At 49.0% G+C, this 22,704-nt stretch overlaps 1 long non-coding RNA gene across 2 annotated transcripts in view; it reads left to right on the forward strand.

The window, feature by feature from the left end:
• Positions 1-4,297: 4,297 nt before the first annotated feature.
• Positions 4,298-22,704, forward strand: part of LOC144771750 (uncharacterized) — a 194,157-nt gene continuing 175,750 nt past the window's right edge. Inside the window, exons 1-2 of one of the 2 annotated variants that reach the window (XR_013599465.1) lie at positions 4,298-4,430; positions 4,937-5,000. This is a non-coding gene — a long non-coding RNA (uncharacterized LOC144771750). Of the gene's footprint in view, positions 4,431-4,490; positions 4,597-4,936; positions 5,001-22,704 lie in introns of those variants that run through there. The other variant, XR_013599464.1, reaches the window with a different exon arrangement.

Consider the following 22,704-nt stretch of genomic DNA (forward strand, 5'->3'; position numbering starts at 1 on the left):
GAAGTGAACCAGTAGTAGGTCTCTAAAAATCCTTTCCCTTTGACCCTATCCTCCCGGTTTGTTTTTTGATAAAGTTAGAGCAGCTGTCGGCTGCGGGTCTTTTCTAACGAGAGATTTAGACTCTCCTTCATTAGTTCTCATAGTTACGATGGCCCCGAACTTGAGACTGACACAGACTCGGTGGAGTTGAGTGGCTCCTCTTGGTTCTTTGGCTGCACCCATATACTTTTGTAATACACACCATTCTAGTCCCCAGTTGCTAACCACACTATGGCAGAAATAAGTGACCTAGCTTACGACGATTCTATGTACCAGTCCATCCTGGATAGCATGCCTAGTATGCTTGAATCAGTACCTACAACGACTAATGTCTCAGCAGATGACTGGACCAAAGTTTTAATTCTAAAAAAGTCTCACTCTCGGACCCTTGTGCATGGGATTGCTATGGCTGAATACTTGAGGGCCAGCTGTGCACCTCCAGACTTGATTGTTGCTAACGCTCCACGCTTGTTTTTACAAGACAAAACCTTTCTCAAGGATTGGTCATTAATAGCCTGGAGGTGCACGAGAGATTGGCTGATCCTCATTATCAGTACAGCTAAACGAATAGCTGATACTATCTTAATAGAAATTCAGGTTCTAGAGGCTTCAATTAGAGCAACAATCACACCCACGCTGTTTAAGAGACAACAGGACGAGCCAATAAAAATTCAACTGAATTTAAAGACACTATCCTGCAGTCCAAGCTTGATAAGTTCTAAAAGGATCTCTCTAAATTTAAGCACGAACGGGTATACCCGTATACTAGTGATAGTTATGCCCCCCCTATGTTTAGGAACAATGGTAAAAAATTTGGGTCTAATTATTCAGGCTCCAGTTCTGACGACAGTGATTCAGATAACACCAATCCACCACACTTTCAACAAAGGGGCCGTGGACGCGGGAACAGAGGTTTCCCACCTAGGAACCAACCATCCAATTTCCAACAACGGTGGCCACCTAATCCGTGGGGTTATCCACCGCAGCAACCATTGATGTATCCACCACCACCGGGACACTTTCAAGGGTTCCCCAATATATTCAATCCACAGCCTTTTTTAGGGTTTGGCACACGGAGGACCAGGGGCAGATGCCGGAACACACAACAACCAGGGGTCCAGTGGCAGGATCAAACAGGCCCACACACAGGAACCCGCAGCCAGACAGCCAAAAACCTCCAGAAGGCAGGAACGTCAGGGATTCAACCCTCATAGTCAATCTTTCCACCAAGACACTCACTCCTCTGGAGGAACAAGTTCTTAACAAGGGTTTGGGCTTCGTTATGACGAACAACGGAGACCCGTTCACACTTCAATGCGAACTAAGCCAGTTCTTCAGGAAATTGAAACTCCACTATTTCTTTAAGAACAAAGTGGAGGATTGCGAAGACACTCCTGATTTGAACACAGGGTTGAGATTGAAATCTAAGTTCCTACCACCAGCACTCACGGTCCCTCCACAGGTTCTAGCTTTTGAGAGAGCTGTGTGCGATGAAGTCTCCAGTTTATGGAAGACACAAGACAGATCCTTTAACAACATTTCAGGTCCAGAGCGTAATGCTCTTAAAGGCCTAGCAGAAGACCAAAATATTACAATCAAACCTGCCGATAAAGGCGGGTCGATAGTCATTCTGAACACCGATGACTATCGATCAGAATGCCTTAGACAATTGGGTGACAGACACGCATATTTACCCTTACGGGAAGATCCTACAGATGGTCTCATGTCGAGGATAAAATCCATGGTAGAAGAAGCATTAGCAGAGGAATGGATTACTCCAAATGAAGGGGCCTATTTGGTGACAGAATTCCCGGTTATGCCTTACTTCTACCTCCTCCCTAAAGTACACAAGCCACAGAGACCGCCTCCAGGGAGGCCTATTATATCTGGCTTGGGTTCAGCTTTGGAGCCCTTATCTACCTTTGTAGACTTCTTTTTGAGGCCCATCGTGCAGAGGATGCCCACCTATCTGCAAGATACCAAGGACGTGCTAAGGGTACTCCCCGAAATTGACTTCGATCGTGAAAGAGACTTATTAGTCTCTTTCGATGTGGAGTCCTTGTACACTTCCATCCCCCAAGATGGGACTCTAGAAGTGGTTACATCCATCTTGAGGGGAAAACATCGGTGACACTATCACTCCTATGACTTTTATCATGGCCTTGGCCACACTGGCCATGAAAGAGAACTATTTCCGTTTTGAGGACACAATATACCTTCAGACCTCCGGAACGAGCATGGGCAGCGTTTTCGCGCCGAGCCTGGCCAATCTCTACATGCATCATTTCGAGCAACAGCATATGCTTACTCCTACCAACCCTTTTCAATCATCGATAATATGGTGGAAACGCTATATCGATGACGTGCTGGTAGTGTGGAGAGGGAGCCTTGAATCTGTTAGTGAATTCCATCTTTGGCTAAACGGCAGGAATCAGTTCCTCAGATTTACATTTGAGGCCAATAGGGAGAGACTGTCCTTTCTCGATCTCTCTGTCTATGTCACATCTGCAGGCTTGCAGAGTTAGTTATATAGGAAGCCCATGGCTAGAAACTCGTTACTGTTGTACGAGAGTCACCACCCTAAATCCTTGAGGGACAATCTGCCTTATGGTCAGTTTCTCCGCGTTCGGAGGAATTGTTCCAGGATGGAGGATTTTAAGACCCATGCCAATAATTTGTCGTCACAACTGGTGGAGAGACATTACCCTAGACCACTTATCAAACGGTCTCTCAAACGAGCACACAACAATAACCGTGAAGCGCTCCTTGTACCGCCAGTGGCAAAAACTCCCACTGATAGACTGACACTTGTGAGCACCTTTAACACCAGAAGTAACAGCCTACAGAAAATCATTAAGAGGCATTGGCGCATCCTCAATCATGGCAATGACCAGATCGCACCGCCCTTGTTCGCTTTCAAAAGATCTAACAGCATTAGGGATCGCCTCATTCACACGCGCCCCAAAGATGTCCCTAAAAGAACTTTGGGCAGTCTATGGGACTTACCACCAGCAATAGGTCATCACCCCTGTGGGAATTGTTCTGTTTGCGCACAAACAACACACTCCACCGAGATCAACATAGGCACTGACAGACCCTGGATACAAAGTCACTTCACTAACTGTAACAGTGAGAACCTTATATATCTTCTGACCTGCCCCTGTTCTCGTCAGTATGTGGGAATGACCACACGGAGGGTGCGAGTACGCATGCTTGAGCATAAGAGCTCCTTCCGGTGTAAAAATACGATGATGCAATTAACAAGGCATTTCCTGAACGAACAACATGGAGAGTCTGATTTTGCATGGACTGTTTTGGAGAAGCCCTTCATACCCTCACATGTGAGGAATATTGCGAAATACCTGTTCCAGAGAGAGCAACGATGGGTTTTCAAACTCTCCGCTGACACCAAGGGATTGAATGACCAGATACCATGTTATTCTTTGTAGAGCCCGTTTTCATTCAGAGACACTAGGATATATAGCAAGATTTGAGTCGTTACTAGCATATAGGCAGATGGCTATTGCTTTCGCCTCTAGTCACTTGCTTTTCTTTTCTATATGTACATGATAAGAGTGTTATCTGTGTGCCAATGACTTGATTTGTGCAATGTTTCTGTAAGATCCTATGGCACTTACAGGTTTTTTGATCAGGGTTTCATGGATGAGGTTATCCTTATATCCTTTTGGGCTTATCCTATATTGCTGTATCCTATACCCAACCAGCACTATCACTATGTCCTCCCTGCAGCTTCTGGGTTTTCTCCTGCATTCGAATACAGGACTGTATGTTTGGAATCAGCTACCACGCATGACTGGGTTTTAGTCTCACTAACGTAATTACCCGGTGAGGACTGTTCCCAACAGCTCCCTAACATTGTTAGGGTTCGTTATATACAGTATGTTTCAAGCCCAGAGCGCTCGCACCGCCAGAACTACAATAATGGCCGTTCTGACGTCATTTTGTAGTCCGGCGGAGTGATACCGGCTCTCGTTTTTTGGTGTTTGCCAGTTAATGCCTGTGAGCATATGCGGATGGGTCCGCTAAGGATTGAATCATCTTGCCATGATTTCTGGGCATATCTTCATCTAGCACTATGCAGTAAGAGAGAGGTATTGTCCAAAACTTCTGGTATACACCGTTTTTAATAATGGAAAATAACTTTTTAAAAAACGAAGGTAAAGTAGTTCCCTTCTCTGTTCTCTGCTCGCACCACCAGAACTATAATAATGGCGGTTCCGACGTCATTTCGTAGTCCGGCGGAGTGATAATGGCTCTCGTTTCTTGGTGTTTATGCCTGTGAGCAAATGCGGATGAGTCCGCTAAGGATTCAAGCATCTTGCCATGATTCCTGGACATATTTTCATTTAGCACTATGCTGAAAGAGAGAGGTATTGTCCATAACTCCTGGTATACACCGTTTTTACTAATGGAAAATAACTTTTAAAAAACGAAGGTGAAGTAGTTCCCTCCTCTGTTCTGTTATTTAATCCCACATCCTCTCCAGTTCAGTGTCTCCCCCAAGTCTCAGGCGAGTTTGGTGGCACCGACGGAGAGGTGAGTTTAGGAGTGGATATCTTTTGAACTGACGTTAGGAGGGGCATTTAGTAAGACATTTATGACTCTTCCTTTTAAATCAGTCAGCAGTTTCATATTTTTTGTTTCTCATGAGTACCTGTACTGTCTGACAGTGTATATAGAATGGTTGACCGATAGTCAGGTTTCTTTTACTTGTATAATGGGTGTCCAGTCATATTTCAAGGTTGTTGTTCCTCCACGGAGTTCCTTATGGGACAGAAGTGATATAGTGAATAGGGGAATAATTAGATTATCTTAGACTCTCTGAGTATGACTGAGTTTTGATATCTGTTCCTGTTCATATCTATCTGTTTCACAGTGCGGGGCCTCGTATACCTGAGCACGGTCCAGGTGAGGTGAGGTCCAGTCCCCTGTCATGCTGGGTGAGCAAGCAAAATTTAAAATGATTCTTTTGAATTAATTTTCCGAGATGTAAGAGAAGCAGAGAGCATTTGTGTATGACTTAATAATAAGAATGTAATATATGTGTCTTTCTAGATCACTTTGAACGTCCACTGACTAGGAGGATGAGTAATTGAACTGTAGGTACAGGTTGTATCGTTCCTACTTTGAAACTTTGTTGTGCTTTCACTATTGTTTTCACACACATTCCAACAGTAGCAACTTTTTGAGAGCAGTGGCCCTGATGAATGCCAAGGGACTCTATGCCCGGTAGGCAGAAACATGTTGGCCCGTTTTGCGATAGTCATTGTTCGATACTGTCGTTTGCGCTGTTCCTATTTTAATTAGGGGATGTGCCTAGTTTCTATTAAAGTTGTTGTTTAGACATATCACCCTATTTTAGATTCACCACTTTTTCTGTTTTGTTGCACTGTACTTTATCACCTTTATGAGCCATCACTATCAGACCAACAATTGGTAGTTCCAATTTTGACTGTGGACCATATCCAGTACTCACCTTGACTGTGTGGCACGAGGTCTAGATGATCCAAGGACCCGCCTGGTCACAGTGTGAACGACCAAATGATAGGACTGATCACTTGGTTTTTTGATGGTTACTCACAAACAATATGTGTACTGGATCTAGTCTGACCAGTTCTTGATTACGTCTTTGTCATTCTCATTCTTTGGTTACTTACACATTTGTTTCTCCTTCTCTTTTTTATATTACTATATGGTGACTGCAGCACCATCTGTCATAAAGATAGATTTGACAGTTTAGCCAGCTAGTTGCCTGGCCCATAGACCTCCTAGGTTCTTGCTTGTTATTTATATTTAGGTGCTGAGATTGACCAAGATATTGTAAGCAGGGGAAACCCAATCAACCCTTGTAGGCTTGGGCACTGTATGGTTAAGGTCAAGGTGTGCTACAAGGGACTTAATTCAAACAGTAATTAAACTTAGTCGTGAGTTGTACTAAAGTAACACACTCAAAAGAATCCACAGGATATCAAGCTGAATATGCATTTGAAATAAATCAGTGGAAGGGTAAAAATAGAACACACAGAGATGGAAGTTTAGAGAGATATATATTTACTCAAAGGGTCGGGAAGACAAATACATGAAATAAATCCAAGCAATAGTTATGAACCGAGTAGACAGTAGTTTCACTACAATTCACAACAAAAAAACATCAACTCCTGGTGGATTGAACAGACAAGCAAAATTAATTATTAAAGACTGGTCGTATGTTAGTGCCAAAGCAACGTGACTGGAGATGATGGACGAAGTGTCGACGTTTCGGTCTAGAGGGCAATCGTCATGTAGACCATCATTAGGACAGAATATTTCATTGCAGAAAATACTCCCTTAGAAATGAAGAAACTGTGGCCACATTAATTGGATGACAGTTGGGCACGATATCGGAGTGAAAACTTGAATTTAGAGAAAACGGACCACATCAGTTGGCCAATTCTCGAGAAGCACTCAAATGGAGCAGCGTTATACACTCGTTTTAAAGACGGTCTCACGGATAGCGTCCTGTATCAGCATGTTGACCAAGAGGCAGGCTAACCAGCTTGGGTGAAAAGCCAGGTTTTCAGGAGTTTCCTAAAGTTCAGTAAAGAGCAGCTTGACTTGACTGACAAGGGGAGTGGATTCAACAGTTTAGGGGCCAAATGGATAAACCTGCGGCCGCCGAACCTTTAGAGTTTTATGGTAGGGGCGACCAGCAGGAGAAGGTGAGCCGACCGGAGATTGCGCACCGGACGGTGCTGTGAGATCAAGGTTTTAAGAAAGTAAGGGCTGGTACAGTAAAGAGCTTTGAAGGTCAGACAGCCGATCTTGAAGGCGGCCCTTTGTTCGACTGGTAGCCAGTGCAATTTGCGTAGCAGGGGTTTAGCAGATTGCCACTTTGGGGTTGTTAGACCTGACATCATTGGCATGAGTCTCTCCTCCATTTTTTTCTGTTTGCCTCCTCTGTTTACGATGTTTTTGCTGGTATATTGCTTTGGGCACCGTGCCACTGCTGATCAGTGCCACAGTGCAAGTGCTCCCTATGTGAAATTGCTGTATTGATTGAATTCCATGTTTGGCTTATTTGGTTTACTGTCAGTCCCTAGTAGCGTGCACCAGGAGTGCCAGGGCTTGTAAATACAAATGCTGCTAGTGGGTTTGCAGCACGTGTAGTGCCACCCACAAGAGCGGCCTAGTAAAAGTATGTCTGAAGGTCTACCATTGCTGGACCACGTGCAGTCTGACTGTCACGAGGACTGCGCAAGTACACCTACTTGCCAGTCCCTAAACCTTCCCTTAACTTCATGTTAGTCACCCCTATGGTAGGCCCAAGGGCAGGGTGCATTGTAAGCATAAGGTGGGACAAGCCTGACAAGGTTGGCATGTCCTAATAGTGAATTACAGCCATATTCGTTTTTCACTATTGTAAGGTTACCTGCTCTCCATCAGTTAGAATGGGCTGCCAGGATTATTAATGCTATAATCCTAGCGGGCTCGGGGAGCATGGTGCAATGTCGAGTTTGGTATCCCTGAACTCAGGGTTTAATAACGCATCCGTTTGGGTGGATGGTTTTTGGACTCTGTGTTTGAAAATAGCACTTTTAGAAAGTAGCTATTTTCTTGTCTAACTGTCTACCGGTCTCTGCTGGTTCTGGTGTGCGTGTGTTAGGAGCTGGGTGGCTCCAGAGGTCTGAATGAGTCAGTGTGGGATGAGTGGGGCATTTGCATTGAGAGTAAGGGAAGAGTAGCTCCTGATAGCCTGCCCTGCCTGATACAATGCTGGCTCCGCCCCCCTGCCAGGCGACTGATGACTCTGTGCCTGCCTGGGACTTTCCTGGCCCACCTCCTGCCGGGCAACTGATGGCCCTGCCCCTGCCAGTGACAATGCTGGCTCCGCTCCTGCTGGGCGGCTGAAGACTCTGCCCTGCACAGTGAATAGGCCAGGTGCCTCGGCCTGGCAAAACCCACAACAAACCCAAGATGGGGGGAAATTCCCCTGCATGGACAAAGGGATCAAAGCCAAAAAGGGGTATAAGAGAAGGACCCCTGAACCAAGAATTTAGATCACTTCTGACAAGGAAACCTGAAACAAGGACAAGAAGCCTGCTGATCTAAGGGCTGCCTACCCCTTCTGCCAGAGTGCTGTTTGTTGGGGGAATCCTGCAGTTGCTTCTTCATTTTTGCCAAGGAACCAGGAGAGAGGAACTGTGTGTGTACTCTCAAACTTTGCTAAGAAAATCTCCAAGGGTTGGAAGAGTGCCAGCCTCCTGTTGAAGTCACAGGGCCAAAGGACTTCATCTATTTGCTAAAAGTGCTTGTTGCTGGAACCTGAAAATCCAGCACCTCTGAAGAATCCAGCAATCTCGACGCCGGCGGACGCCGCCGAATCCAGCTCGACATCGTGAGTAACGGCTCCAGTGTCCCGCACCTTCAACGCCGGCCGCCGGGCCCGATCGACGCCAGTAGCGACGCCAGTGAGTAGCGAGTTCGGCTCCAGCTCCAAGTGACCCTGTGTCGACGCCGCCGCTGATCGCATCGACCTCGAGCCCTCTCGACGCCGTGAGCGCTGCTCACTCTTGCAACATCGACATTGACGACGCCGTATCCTGCTTCATCTCGTGAGCGCTGCTCCCGCCTGAATTCGGTCGACGCCGCTGCAGATCGCCCCGACTCCGAGGCCCGATCGACGCCGAAGACGCGATGCCGGACATCTCGACGCCGCTGATCATCGAGTGCTTCACTTTTCCAAGGTACTGTGTTGTGGGGGTCTGTGCGACTCCGGGCTCGACGTAGCGCTCCTCGCGGTCGACGCCGAACCTTTGGATTAACTTTGCCTCGACGTCGTGTGACTCCCGTGTGGGTTACATTGTTGCCAAGAACTGTGTTTTAAAGAAGAAGAGTTGCTTTTGATACTAAAGACTTTGTGTTAAGAAGAAACCATGCTTGAACTATTATTTTTCCTTCCAAAAGTATTTATTAAGATTGTGGTATATTTTTGTCGTTATTTGGTCTTGTGCTAAGCCTTATATAAAACTCCTTATTTTTATAATACTACTGTGTTGTGTCCATTTGTAGTGTATTCACTTTATTACTGTATGTGGTCATAAATGCTTAACGCACTGCCTCTGAGATAAGCCTGTCTGCTTTGCCAAGCTACCAAGGGGGTGAGCAGGGGTTATCTAAGTGTGTGATCCCCTTGCCCTGACTAGAAAAGGTGTGTCCCTATTTGTCAGAAGTGTATACCTCTGCCAACTAGAGACAGCCGCTTCTAACATTGGTGGGTCAGCGGTGAGGATTTGAACTTTGCATTTATGACCCATGTGCAGTGATTAGTGTGCGCTACATAGTGAAAGCAGACCATAGCGCAGCCACAATCTGTTTTGGTTGGATATTCTATTTTTGTTCTCCAATTTCCTGAAGCTTGATTTTAGAAACTGCTAGTTTTGACCATGAGTGATGCCGGAGTCACTACCCCTGTTGTTGTGGAGGAATTTGATAGGAGTAAGATAAACGACTATCCAGTAAGAAAGCTGAAAGCCTTTTGCAAGCAGTTTAAAGTTCCTACCACAGGCATTTCAAGGAGGCCAGAATATCTCAAAGCATTGCAGGCCTGGTTAGAGGCCAGAGATCCCTCTGATCCGGTGGTGGTACCGACAGGGGAAGGGGAGGAGGAAGTGCCAGTGAATGGGCCTACATCTCCTCCTGGCAGCAGTGTTTCCTCCAAAGGTCTTTCTCCTGAAGAAAGAGAAGAAAGGGCGAAGGAGCGAGCATACAACATAGAAATGGCAAAACTTAAGATAGATGGGCAGTTGGAGTTAGAGAATGCAAGAGGCAGGAGAGAAGCTGATTTGGAGATCAAAAGGTTAGAGTTTGAAAGAGAGAAGTTAGCTTTGGAGCGTGATACCAGGTTGAGGGAGTTGGAGCTCAAAGCTAAAGAGTTAGAATTGAATCCCTCTGGTGGCAGCATCCCATCTGTGCCTGCAGAAAGTAGGTTTTATTTTCCCAAAGATGTGATCAAAGATTTTCAGAAGAATGAAGATATTGGTCAATGGTTTAAAGCATATGAGTTAGCATTGTTGGCCCACCGGGTCCCTGAGAAGGATTGGGGAGCGGGGTTGTGGGTTCGCTTTGTGAATGAGGGAAGAGATACCCTGTTAGACATGCCTGTTGAGGATAGGATGTCTTATACTCATATGAAAGATGCTTTAATGTTAAGGTATGGCCTAACCCCAGAAAAGTACAGACAGGCCTTTAGAGAATGTAAGAAGTTGCCTGGTACTACGTGGGTTGAATATGTGTCATTTTTTTGCAGAGCCATGGATGGTTGGGTAAAGGGCAGCAAAGTGGAAAGTTATGATGCTCTTTATGATTTGTTTGCTTGGGAGCACTTGTCTAATAACTGTTTTCCAGAGCTGCGCCAGCACCTTATTGATAGCAAGATATCTAACCCTAGAAAACTTGCTGAGGAGGCGGACCGCTGGGTCAGTACCAGGGTCCACAAGGGTCCAGTGGGAGACTCAGCCAAAGGTGGGCAGGGTCCCCAGCAGAAGAGTGGGGGGGACAAGGGCAAACAGAGGGAGTTCCAGAAAGGGCCCCAAAGTAATCCCCAAGGGAACCAAGGGAAGGGTTCCCAGCCTCCCCCAGATAAGAAATCAGAGGCCCCGACAGGTAAACCTGTTCGTAGGGGCTCAATGACCTGCTTCGCTTGTAAGCAGGTGGGACACCTTTTTTATGATCCTCAGTGTCCCTTGAAGAACTCTAGTGCACCACCCCGTCAGTTAGCGAGCGTAGCCCTGGGAGGGGAGGAGATGGTTGCCCATAGTGGGGAGGGTCCCGCAGAGATGTCCCTGGTCTCTCTAGGAGACATGGAATTGGTCCCTCCACCCCCTCTGCCTAGTAACACTAAGAAATATAGGCAGTGGGTGACCATTATTGGCCATAGAGTGGAAGCTCTCAGAGACACCGGAGCGAGTGTGACAGCTGTCAAGTGTCACTTGGTGTCCAGAGAGCAGGTTGTTCCCCACGCATTCTACCCTGTGATAGCTGCTGACAACTCCCAGAGAGAGTGTGAGGTAGCTCAAGTTTCCTTTGAATGGGGGGGAGTTTCAGGTACTCTTCAAGTTGCTGTAAGGCCCGCCATGCCTGTTGATTGTCTCCTGGGCAATGATTTGAAAGACTCCCCTTGGGCTAAGGTGGAGAGGGAGACACATTTGAAAATGTTGGGTGTGCCAGAGTGGGTGTGTGCAACCACTCGATCCATGACAGCAAGTAAGGGTGTTGATGGGGTCCTGGAGCCTGAAAGTATGGCCCAGGACCCAGCTGTGAATAGAAGGGGCAGGGGGCGCCGGAAACCGTCCCCCGTAGTTCCCGTGGTCCAGGAGGAGGCAGACCCTGAGGGGCATGCCCTGGAACCCACAGGTGAACAAGTTGCTGAACTGGGAGACCTGCCCGAGCTGACCCACTGGCAGCAGGATGGTGGTCCCTCCAGGGAGGAATTCTCTGCAGAACAGAAAGTGTGCCCTTCTCTTGTGGGTATGAGGCAGCAGGCCTCCGCCCAAACCTCAGGTGATCAGTCAGGGTCACATTTTGTTTACTGGGAGAACGACCTCATGTATAGCGAGCCTAAGGCTGCTGAGCCTGGGTCAGCCCGTGTGCTGGTGGTACCCCAGCGCTTCAGAGCCTTCCTACTGGGTTTGGCTCATGACGTCCCGTTAGCTGGTCATCTGGGGCAGGACAAGACCTATGACAGGCTTGTCACCTATTTTTATTGGCCTCAGATGAGAAGGGATACAGATATCCATTGCAAGACCTGTCAAACTTGCCAGGCAAGTGGGAAAAGCGGGCGGAAGCAGAAGGCTCCCCTCCAACCTTTTCCCGTGGTCAGTACCCCCTTTGACCGGGTGGGGATTGACATTGTTGGGCCCCTGGAACCCAAGACAGCCCTGGGCAACAGGTTCATCCTGGTCTTGGTGGACCATGCCACACGGTACCCGGAAGCCATCCCTCTCAGAACAGTGACGGCCGCCGTGGTGGGACGGGCACTGATGGGTGTTTTTCCCCGAATGGGGTTCCCCAGAGAGGTGGTGTCAGACCGGGGCACCAACTTCATTTCCAACTATATGAAGTCTCTGTGGAAGGAGTGTGGGGTAACCTACAAATTCACCACTCCTTACCACCCTCAAGGTAATGGGTTGGTTGAGAGATTCAACCGTACCCTTAAAGGCATGATTATGGGTCTTGAAGAACCAATGAGGCGTAAATGGGATGTCCTCTTGCCATGCCTGTTGTTTGCTTACCGTGAGGTGCCACAGAAGTCTCTAGGGTTCAGCCCCTTTGAGCTTTTGTATGGACACCCGGTAAGAGGACCTTTGAGTCTGGTCAAAGAAGGCTGGGAGCAATCTCCCAGGAAACCTCCCTAGGATGTATACAGTTACATGCTGGCCTTTAGGAACCAGACTAGGCGCTTCAGAGATCTTGCTCAGGCAAATCTGGAGGCCAGCCAGGAAGAGATGAAGCGGTGGTACGACCGGAATGCCACTCTGGTGGAGCTTCAGCCTGGACAGAAAGTTTGGGTCATGTCCCCTGTGGAACCTTGTGCGCTCAAGGACAGATGGACTGGACCATTTGAGGTTGTGGAGAAAAAGAGCGATGTCACCTACATGGTGGACTTGAAGTCTCCCAGGAACCCCTTGCGGGTCCTGCATGTCAACCGTTTAAAGCCCCACTTAGAAAGGTCTGAAGTGGGCATGCTCCTAGCTACAGATGCTGGAATGGAGGAGGAGAGTGAGCCTCTTCCTGACCTCCTGTCTGCAAAAGAGCAAGATGGGTCAGTGGATGGTGTTGTCCTCTCTGACACACTGACCCCTGAACAGCAGCAGGATTGTCGCCAATTGTTGGGACAATTCCCTGATCTGTTTTCCTTGATTCCTGGTGTCACTCAGTGGTGTGTCCATGATGTGGACACCGGGGACAGCACTCCTGTGAAGCACAAGGCTTACAGAGTGACTGACAAGGTCAGAGCATACATCAAGGAGGAGGTCTCCAAAATGTTTGCCTTAGGGGTGGTTGAGTCCTCTAGCAGTCCTTGGGCCAGCCCAGTGGTCTTGGTCCCAAAGGCTGCAGCGCCTGGTGCTTCACCTGAACTTCGGTTCTGTGTGGACTACCGAGGACTCAATTCAGTCACCAAGACTGACGCGCACCCCATCCCCAGAGCTGATGAGCTCATAGATCGGTTGGGGGCTGCCCGGTACCTTAGTACGTTTGATCTGACGTCTGGGTACTGGCAGATCGCCTTGACTGATGGGGCAAAAGAGAGGTCAGCATTCTCCACACCAGATGGGCACTACCAGTTCCGGGTTATGCCCTTTGGGATGAAGAATGCCCCTGCCACCTTCCAGAGGTTGGTCAACCAGGTCTTGGCTGGACTGGAGGATTTCAGTGCCGCCTACCTGGACGACATCGCAGTGTTCAGCGCCAGCTGGGAGGAACACTTGCACCACCTCCAGGAAGTGTTGTTGGCCCTGCGCAGAGCAGGCCTCACAATCAAAGCCAGTAAGTGCCAGATTGGGCAGGGTTCAGTGGTGTATTTGGGGCACCAAGTAGGGAGCGGCAAGGTGGCCCCCCTGCAACCCAAGATTGATACCATCCTGGCATGGGCACCGCCCAAAACCCAGACTCAGGTGAGAGCCTTCTTGGGTCTCACGGGTTACTACAGGAGGTTCGTCAAGGATTACGGTAACATTGTGCACCCCTTGACTTCGCTGACTTCCAGGAAGCAGCCACGACTTGTGATCTGGACTGACGCCTGTCAGACGGCCTTTGACACCTTGAAAACTGCAATGTGCACAGCACCCATACTCCAGGCACCCGACTTTTCTAAAGAATTTGTTGTCCAGACGGACGCTTCAGAGCATGGCGTGGGGGCTGTTCTAGCTCAGGTGAATGAAGAGGGCCGAGACTTACCTGTAGCCTTCATCAGTAGGAGGTTACTTCCCAGGGAACAGAGGTGGAGTGCGATAGAGAGAGGAGCATTTGCTGTGGTCTGGGCGCTGAAGAAGCTAAGACCCTACCTGTTTGGGACTCACTTCCGGGTTCAGACAGACCACAGGCCCCTCAGATGGTTGATGCAGATGAGGGGTGAGAATCCAAAGCTGTTGAGGTGGTCGATTTCCCTACAGGGGATGGACTTCACTGTGGAACACCGCCCTGGCACAGATCATGCCAATGCTGATGGTCTGTCCAGATTTTTCCGCCTTAGTGATGAGAGATAAGGGTAGTTCTCCCCACATTTCAGCTGGAGGGGACACGTGTTAGACCTGACATCATTGGCATGAGTCTCTCCTCCATTTTTTTCTGTTTGCCTCCTCTGTTTACGATGTTTTTGCTGGTATATTGCTTTGGGCACCGTGCCACTGCTGATCAGTGCCACAGTGCAAGTGCTCCCTATGTGAAATTGCTGTATTGATTGAATTCCATGTTTGGCTTATTTGGTTTACTGTCAGTCCCTAGTAGCGTGCACCAGGAGTGCCAGGGCTTGTAAATACAAATGCTGCTAGTGGGCTTGCAGCACGTGTTGTGCCACCCACAAGAGCGGCCTAGTAAAAGTATGTCTGAAGGTCTACCATTGCTGGACCACGTGCAGTCTGACTGTCACGAGGACTGCGCAAGTACACCTACTTGCCAGTCCCTAAACCTTCCCTTAACTTCATGTTAGTCACCCCTATGGTAGGCCCAAGTGCAGGGTGCATTGTAAGCATAAGGTGGGACAAGCCTGACAAGGTTGGCATGTCCTAATAGTGAATTACAGCCATATTCGTTTTTCACTATTGTAAGGTTACCTGCTCTCCATCAGTTAGAATGGGCTGCCAGGATTATTAATGCTATAATCCTAGCGGGCTCGGGGAGCATGGTGCAATGTCGAGTTTGGTATCCCTGAACTCAGGGTTTAATAACGCATCCGTTTGGGTGGATGGTTTTTGGACTCTGTGTTTGAAAATAGCACTTTTAGAAAGTAGCTATTTTCTTGTCTAACTGTCTACCGGTCTCTGCTGGTTCTGGTGTGCGTGTGACAGGAACTGGGTGGCTCCAGAGGTCTGAATGAGTCAGTGTGGGATGAGTGGGGTATTTGCATTGAGAGTAGGGGAAGAGTAGCTCCTGATAGCCTGCCCTGCCTGATACAATGCTGGCTCCGCCCCCCTGCCAGGCGACTGATGACTCTGTGCCTGCCTGGGACTTTCCTGGCCCACCTCCTTCCGGGCAACTGATGGCCCTGCCCCTGCCAGCGACAATGCTGGCTCCGCTCCTGCTGGGCGGCTGAAGACTCTGCCCTGCACAGTGAATAGGACAGGTGCCTCGGCCTGGCAACACCCACAACAAACCCAAGATGGGGGGACATTCCCCTGCAGGGACAAAGGGATCAAAGCCAAAAAAGGGGTATAAGAGAAGGACCCCTGAACCAAGAATTTAGATCACTTCTGACAAGGAAACCTGAACCAAGGACAAGAAGCCTGCTGATCTAAGGACTGCCTACCCCTTCTGCCAGAGTGCTGTTTGTTGGGGGAATCCTGCAGTTGCTTCTTCATTTTTGCCAAGGAACCTGGAGAGAGGAACTGTGTGTGTACTCTCAAACTTTGCTAAGAAAATCTCCAAGGGTTGGAAGAGTGCCAGCCTCCTGTTGAAGTCACAGGGCCAAAGGACTTCATCTATTTGCTAAAAGTGCTTGTTGCTGGAACCTGAAAATCCAGCACCTCTGAAGAATCCAGCAATCTCGACGCCGGCGGACGCCGCCGAATCCAGCTCGACATCGTGAGTAACGGCTCCAGTGTCCCGCACCTTCTACGCCGGCCGCCGGGCCCGATCGACGCCATTAGCGACGCCAGTGAGTATCGAGTTCGGCTCCAGCTCCAAGTGACCCTGTGTCGACGCCGCCGCTGATCGCATCGACCTCGAGCCCTCTCGACGCCGTGAGCGCTGCTCACTCTTGCAACATCGACATCGACGACGCCGTATCCTGCTTCATCTCGTGAGCGCTGCTTCCGCCTGACTTCAGTCGACGCCGCTGCAGATCGCCCCGACTCCGAGGCCCGATCAACGCCGAAGTCGCGACGCCGGACATCTCGACGCCGCTGATCATCGAGTGCTTCACTTTTCCAAGGTACTGTGTTGTGGGGGTCTGTGTGACTCCGGGCTCGACGTAGCGCTCCTCGCGGTCGACGCCAAACCTTTGGATTAACTATGCCTCGACGTCGTGTGACTCCCGTGTGGGTTACATTGTTGCCAAGAACTGTGTTTTAAAGAAGAAGAGTTGCTTTTGATACTAAAGACTTTGTGCTAAGAAGAAACCGTGCTTGAACTATTATTTTTCCTTCCAAAAGTATTTATTAAGATTGTGGTATATTTTTGTCGTTATTTGGTCTTGTGCTAAGCCTTATATAAAAATCCTTATTTTTATAATACTACGGTGTCATGTCCATTTGTAGTGTATTCACTTTATTACTGTATGTGGTCATAAATGCTTAACGCACTGCCTCTGAGATAAGCCTGTCTGCTTTGCCAAGCTACCAAGGGGGTGAGCAGGGGTTATCTAAGTGTGTGATCCCCTTGCCCTGACTAGAAAAGGTGTGTCCCTATTTGTCAGAAGTGTATACCTCTGCCAACTAGAGACAGCCGCTTCCAACAGGGGTTTTATGGATAAGTCTGGCAGCTTGGTTTTGCACAATTTGGATGTGGCGGAGCAGTGACTGTGGTAGTCCAAGGTATAGGGAATTTGAGAAATCGAGGCGAGAAAGTACTAAAGAGATCACGACCTGTACCAGCGCCGCGTGCGAGAGTAAGTGGGCGATTTTGCGAATTTTGCGCAGTTGGATCATGCTGGATGAGATCACGGCCCCCACTTGAGCCTGAAGGGAAAGCTCCACGTCGATGACCACCCCTAGGCTCCTCACTGTGCTTACTGGGGCAGGGGAAAGGCCCAGCTCCTTAGGCCAAAACTGGGGGCCCCAGTGTGCGGAGCTGTTTCCAGGTAGGATAAGCTCCATTTTTCCTGGGTTTAGCTTTAGTTGGTGTTGGTTCATCCACTGCTGTATGTGGAGCATTACTGCTTGAAAGCTATCTGCGGCATCAGGGGAATCAAGAGGGAAGATGATCCGTAAGTCGTCGGCGTAGTTGAACACCGTGAAATCCCACCTCTTTAACGAGTGGATCAGTGACCGGAGGTATAAATTGAAAAGTAAGGGTGAAAGGGAGGAGCCCTGAGGGACTCCGCACGTCCTAGGTGCCTTGGTCGCCATGAAGGGGCCAAGACGGACTGCTTGAGATCTGCCCGAGAGGAAAGAACCGATCCACTCGAAGGCAGGGCCCTGGATGTCGGCCTGTCCGACACAGTGGAGAAGGATGTTATGGTCCACCGTGTCGAAGGCAGATGACAGATCCAGTAGCACCAGTGCCTGAGGTATCCCCCTGTCTGCGTTCCCCCTCAGGGCGTCCAGTACTGCCAGGATGACGGTCTTGGTGGAATGAGCCGGCCTGAAGCCCGCTTGGTTGGGTTTGAGATAGCAGGAGCTCTCGATGAAGTTTGAGAGGCAGTGAGTAACGTGGGCCTCAAGGAGCTTGGACAGGTAGGGCAGGAGGGAGATAGGGCGATAGTTGGAGAGATTTGCAGGGTTCGCTCCTGGTTTCTTCAACAAGGGCACTAAAATGGCCTCCGTTAAGGAGCTAGGGACCATGCTAATGCTGAGAGAGGCATTCAGCAAGGGTAGAGTGCATTCCGGTAAAGTAAGGCAAACGTCCCGGAGAACAGAGGGAGGGCAACAGTCATTGGGGGAGCCTGACTTGATGCGGGCCGAGAGCTCGGTCAGAGTGCAGGAGTTGAGGGCGGGAAAATGGGTAAGGGACAGTTGGTTAGTTGGAGAGGAGTCCCGTGGCCTTGCCAGGGGAAGAGGAGGGATAGAGTTCTTGATGTCGGCTATTTTATCAATGAAGAAGGTGTTCAGAGCGTTACATGTCTCCTGTGTTGGGGCCTGAGTGGGAAGGGTTCTATCGTCCGTGGTGAGCTCATTCATAATTTTGAAAATTTCTTCAGAACTGTTATGGGTAAGAAGAATTCTGTCTGAGACGTGTGTGGATTTGGCCCGAGAGATCGCACTTTTGTAGTCTTTACGGGCTGCGACAAAGAGTATTCCGTCGGTGTCGGAGTAATTACGTCTCCAAATCCGTTCCAACTGGCGCAGCTTCAGTTTCTGTGCTTTAAGGGCGTTGGAAAACCATCTTTGCGAGTTGCTATGTCTGGTGCGGGGAAATTTAGTGAGACGGGCAAACTGGTCGCTGGCCGTCTGCAGCAAATTGGTGGTGTCCCCTTCCATTGACTCGATACCAGCGTCAATGTCGGTGGTGGGTCGAGTATTAGCCAGAAAAGCAAGGAAACCTTGGAAGTCATAAGCGCTCCATTTGCGCGATAGCCCACCTGCCAGGATAGGGGCCTTGACCCTGCCACTGACTGTAATGGTGGTGTCAATAAGGTGGTGATCCGACCAAATGAAGGGGGAAATGACTGGGCAGGATAATACTAGGTCGTGGGTCCAGATGTGGTCAAGAGTATGACCCTTGATATGGATGGGAGTGGAGATTTGTTGGACCAGGTTGAGACTGGTCAGAGCTTTGAATAATTCCGTAGCGTGAGGGCCAGCTTTATCATCGTTAAACCAGTAGTTGAGATCGCCAAAAAGAGAGATTTTGGTGTGATGTATCATTAGATTTGCCAGCTGTTCACTCAGAGAGATAGGGAACAAGGGCATGGATTGAGGGGGCCGATATATGAGTATAAGCGTGAGGGCGCCAGCCACCGTTTCCAGACTAATGGCCAGGTTGTCTACCTCTGGGAGAACAAAGGAGGTCATGGCAATGAATTTAAATTGTTTCTGTATAATGGCTGCCATCCCACCCCCAGGACGGCCTGATGGCAGTTAACGTTGAGGATGCAATAATCTGGGGGTGGGCCGCCAGGATGTCTGGGCGGGAGTCTGCAGTGAGCCAGGTTTCCGTAATTAGCAGCTGTAGGAAGGTGGCTACCTGACTATGGTTACCCCAGATATTTTTGCCTTGTGTTTAGCTGGTTTTTGACTTAGTTGGCCTGGTTCCCTGCTAAGCAGGGCCCCAGGCTATCTGCTCTCTCTGTAAAATGGATTCCATGTACCCTAGGTACATACCACAATTGGAAATGGACTCCTTGTCAGCCCCTGTACCATGCACTATAGGTGCTCAGGGCATAGGTGCCACCAAGGCCTACCAGGGGCTGCAGCATATCTTTTGCCACCCCTGGCTGGTTCTTAAATTGACACAACTGGCTGATCACTCAGCTGGGGCAAGATGGTGTAATCACCCCTTGCTTAGGTATAGTATACCTATATCTAAACCTATATCTGGACACATATAAACCTGTGAGCCACTCCTATGGAAGGCCTCATCAATCCTGGAGGCAGAGTGCATGGTTTAATGTGAGATGGAGCTCTCGCATGAGCTGAGCCTGTCTGCAGCTGTCGGGAACAACTCCCTAAGCTGTTCCAGGATAATGCCATACCATATACTATTAAGTGCATTATAATCCTCGCGGTTATATAGCAACTTTGGTTTGGCTTTATCAAAACATGTTGTGTAAGGTGTCATACGATTTGGAATACTATCCCCTCGCCAGTTCTGGCGACGGGGATAGCATTCCACCCTTCTAGAGGGAGAAGACATGTTACTTTGCTGTAATGCGGTTGATTTTTAAAAGAGCCTCAGATCCACAAAATGGATGCTTCTGCCACAGACACAAGTCTGACCCCCTGAAGCTGACCGAAACTCAGCCAAGGGGGCCTGGACAAAGGGTTTCCTGTCGCAGGGAGCTGTCACACCACCCCAGACATGAGATAGTGGATTGTAGCAGGCAGGTTTGAAAGAAACCAGACACTGCATGGGGAGCACAAGGCTGCCACTTGCATAATCTGGTCAAACCGGTTCTGGGGCACACCAGCCCCAGTCCCAGCGCGGCCTGGATCAAAGGAAAGGGGTGTACCCACCCCCTTCCTGGGTCCCACCCATAGGAGGGGACCTAGCAGGTAATACAGCCCCCCAGATTCGAATAAGAGTGGGAGCAGTGCCAATGCACTTCAGATTTTCCTGATGAAACATAAGAAACGAAACTCTGGACCCTTTGACATCCTACTCAACGTAGAAGACTGAAGAATCTCCCTTGTGGTCAAGGAGTGACCACCCTGTGCAAACAGGCACCATCCAGCACCTCGATGTCTGCTTTGTTGCAGTTCCTGCCGGAACTCGAGTGACAGAGATCAACGAGATCAAGCTTGCCTGCCTTCTAACTGCCCGATCCACAGTCCCTGCAGAGCTGAGACCCGTGGAGGCGACTGGAAGCGTGGGGCACGTCATCTTGAAAAGACCACGAGACGCTGACCGTGCAGCCCACGAGCGACTCTCGAAGCTGTACAACGGAGTTTGAGAAGCCCCAACTCTGAGCCACTCTTGCAACGAAGTTCAGCCCTCCACACTCGACGAGTGCTGCGTGGGGCCCTTCTGCTTCTTTTGGCTCAACGCGTTGGTTTGGTCACTTGCCAGCTGGCTTGTGGCCCTTGTGCCGACGAAAACCAAAATACGACTTGTGATTCTGGTTGCTCCAGATTTGCACCAGCTCCCCTGAAAAGGAGCCCCCACTCTAACATTCCTGGTCTGAGTGAGAAGCAATCTCCCAGTTCCGCGTGGATTGCTTTTGCCAAGTGTTGTTTGCTCCAATCTGGAAGCCGACAGGGCCGACGGTGAGAGGCTTTTGTGGGACAGATTGTGACCCACTCCTGGACATTGCAGATGCCCCAGAGCCCACGTGACAGCGGAGAGAAGCTCCTCGACAACCACCTGATTGCGCCCGACATTGCCTGGTTCCGTCCTGGTTCCACCCTGGTCACTGCTGAGTGACCCAGACTCTGTCCCCTCTGCTTTCAGGTACTTTTCTATCCGGATCCACCCTTGGATCCCACCGGACACTTCTCTTTCACATCGCCTGCAGCATCTTCAGCTCCAAGCGCCCAGAACCTGTACGACGAAACCCGACGCCACTTCGACCCTATGCACCCGCTTCCTGTGGGTGAGGTAACATTGCAACGCCAGTGTTCTCACACTGGTACTCACCTCTAGGGTCTGTGTCTAAAGTTTTGTCCATCTAGGTTCAGCGGAAGTATCCTTAAACTCTATTTGTGTAACTTTTACGCACCATTGACTTGCATTGGTGCATGCGTGTGCTTTAAGCACTGCACCCGAATCCCGCGGGCTTTTCCCGACTTCAGCATTGCTTGTCCCGACTGCTCCCAGCGATTCCCTAGGCCCTAGGCCTAACCACTGTTCGATTGGTATCTCTTATACCACTTTCTTAATATATGGTTTGAGTGGCCACCCGCCCTCATACATAATTGTGCAACTTTGTATGTTATACTGTGCTTTTGATTTAACGCTTGTGCCCCTTTGTTCATAAAGAATACTGGGGATTATTTTAAGTAATAAATACATATATTTTTATAATATATACTTGTGTGGTGTCCTTTCATTTGATATTACAGGACTGTGATTGGTAAAACAGCTCGCTTAACACAACCTCTTGAGTTAAGCCTTTAAGGCTGCTTAGTCTATGCTACCATTAAGATAGCTTGTCTACAAGGTTGACTTACAACCAGACACCATAAGGAATAGCTTGGACTGATACATGGTGGGTCCAGAATTGGGAACATCATATATCAGGCAAACTTCTCACATTGGTGGCAGCGGTGGGATTTGAGCTTGCTGTTGTTTTACCATTGCAATTGTTTTATCAAATTGAAAGATCACATCAAGTACCTTAGGTACATATAAATCAAAAGCTTAGCATATTAAGTTCTACTGAACTTAGCAGTTGTAGATTAAAGGGATTAGCACACCCTGACTACAACTCACTAGCAAGGTACAGTAGGAAAACACTTAGTGTAGGTAAGTGCACCACTTACACCTCACTAGCAGTCATGTCTGGCACAGGTGAAGCTCCAAGCTCTCTACCTGTGACAGTTGACCTTACCCAGGCAACTTCCAGCTATGACAAACTTAGCCACAAAGACTTGTGTGCCTTGTGCATATCAAGAGGGCTAAAAAGGGGCAGAGGTCCCACCATTCCAACCCTGATAGCCATTCTAGAACAGGATGTCTTAGCTAAGGCGAGTGCAGCTCCCCTAGATTCAGGAGATGGAGTGAACCCCCCTGTAACTGATCCCACTCCAGAGGAGGAAGAAGAAGAGGAGGAAGAAGAGGAGGATGGGTCAGATGTAGAGGATCTTGAAGATCAGGATCAGAGGGGTAGCCAGGTTATAGTTGCCAGGCTTAACCAGGCCAACTTAAACCTACTGGGGAATGGAGAGGGCCAGCACCTCCCCAGATCCCAAAATATAATTCTCCCAGGAAACAGAAGAGTGAGATCTCCATCAGGGGACACTCATAGTGCCTCAAGAGAATCTCATAGAGGGATGACTTCCTCTCAGAAGATAGAACATAGAGCCAGGATGAGGGCTGTCAAACTCCAGATAGAGAGGGAGGAGGTAGCCCTGGCTCAAGCTAGACTTGCCTTGGCAAGAGAGCAGAAATTGTGTGGCTTAGATGCCACTGGTG

The sequence above is a fragment of the Lissotriton helveticus genome, chromosome 8, assembly GCF_964261635.1.
Source record: "Lissotriton helveticus chromosome 8, aLisHel1.1, whole genome shotgun sequence".
In the NCBI taxonomy this organism is placed as follows: domain Eukaryota; kingdom Metazoa; phylum Chordata; class Amphibia; order Caudata; family Salamandridae; genus Lissotriton; species Lissotriton helveticus.